The following is a 1,655-nucleotide window of genomic DNA, read 5'->3' on the forward strand; positions in this document are numbered from 1 at the left end:
AATCTGCGGTTTATTTATAAAGATAGCGCCTATTTGAAAATTTGCCATGCCGATTTCGGAACTCCAGGCGATCACTGGGCGCTCAGTGCTCATGTATCCGCCGAGAGCAGCCTTAGCTCGGCTAGTCCTTCTGACATTTGCCGCTGGCTCTGATGTCTCTGTAGTGATTAAACATGAGATACAATTCGTTTTGGGTTGACTGTGTTTAACAGGCATTCGTGGTCTCATGAATCTATTTATTCCTGGTCATATCGTTTTGGCTGAGCACAAAGTTTATATATTTATTTTGAACTTTACCGTAGTACAGCGCTGACTTTGTAGCATACGTTTGACTGAACTGTTTGCTTTTGTCTTTATTTCCTCTTATATAAGCCTCTTATACTTTGTACTTATACTTTTATAATGGCTATTATTGTTCATTAAAACTGACATTTAACAAAAAGAGGCAGAGTTGTGCTTATTGTTGTGGTTCATCGTCGATCGCTACTTTCCGGCATACACCACGCCAGGGCTGCCCAAACTTGGTCCTGGAGTGCCGGTGTCCTGAAGAGTTTAGCTCCAACCCCAATTAAACACACCTGAACCAGCTAATCAAGCTCTTACTAGGCATACTAGAAACTTTAAGGCAGGTGTGTTGAGGCAAGTTGGAGCTAAACTCTGCAGGACACCGGCCCTCCAGGACCGAGTTTGGGCAGCCCTGCACCACGCCTATCAAGAAGGGTACTATTGGCAGTGGAAATGCAAGCCTGATCAGGGTTACCCGTACCGAATCGTACTGTACCGTACCGTACCGCTCAGTGGAAATGAGCCATAAATTAAATTCTAAAAAAACTGTCAGACCAGAGTTGGGCTCTCTTACCTTATTTGACAGGCTAAACACTCGCACCTCTGCATACTCCATTTTCAGAATGGTGTTTTCAATCAGAAACTTGCTGCACAGGTCACTGTAGTAGGTAGAGCGCATCGGGTCCACTTCCTGTGAGAGAGAGAGAGAGAAAAAGGCCAATTAAACTGCCTTCTTTTAAGTGGTGTTTACAAAGCCAAACATCACTATTACTACATTGATATTGATTTCTATTATGGATCTTCATTGAGGTTGTGATAGTATTTTCTCACTTTAAGGGTTTGAAAATGTGCCAGTGTCTCTTTCTCATGGCCTAGAGGATCCAGAGCTCTCATGAGGAGTATGATTGTCAGCAGACACCCTGAAACACACACACACACACACCAGTTTATTTTGCCAAAGATAAGGCAGCAAATACAAATGCAATGTGAAGTATGCATGTACAAAACACACACCCAAAGAAAACACACTGACACACACTTACACTTGTTCTGCGGTTCGAGCTCCAGCAGCTGATTGCAGGACTGAAGCTCTGCCTGTAACACCGAACTTTTCTCAACTGACAACTCACTCCTGCCACAAACACACACACACAAGCAATTGATCTATGTTCTGGTAATAACTTAGTCAACACAATCAAACACTAGTAAGGCATTACTCTCCTCATCACAAGACCTCTTTGACACATGAAACAATTGTGTTGCAAATAACTGGCATAAATCTGATAAGTGATTATTTTACTTGTTGATGTCAGCGACAGTTAAAAGTGTAATACACACATCCACACCTTAAGAAGTCAATTACTCACAAA

The 1,655-nt window shown here is 42.4% G+C and overlaps 1 long non-coding RNA gene across 1 annotated transcript; it reads right to left on the minus strand.

The window, feature by feature from the left end:
- Window positions 1–834: 834 nt before the first annotated feature.
- On the minus strand, window positions 835–1,457 carry LOC107746719 (uncharacterized). Its single transcript, XR_001640724.1, has 3 exons — window positions 1,329–1,457; window positions 1,117–1,205; window positions 835–976 (listed from the first exon to the last, which is right to left on the minus strand). It is a non-coding gene; the product is annotated as an uncharacterized LOC107746719 (long non-coding RNA).
- Window positions 1,458–1,655: the final 198 nt, after the last annotated feature.

The sequence above is a fragment of the Sinocyclocheilus rhinocerous genome, unplaced genomic scaffold (assembly GCF_001515625.1).
Source record: "Sinocyclocheilus rhinocerous isolate Xijiao unplaced genomic scaffold, SAMN03320098_v1.1 scaffold10173, whole genome shotgun sequence".
NCBI classification, from domain to species: domain Eukaryota; kingdom Metazoa; phylum Chordata; class Actinopteri; order Cypriniformes; family Cyprinidae; genus Sinocyclocheilus; species Sinocyclocheilus rhinocerous.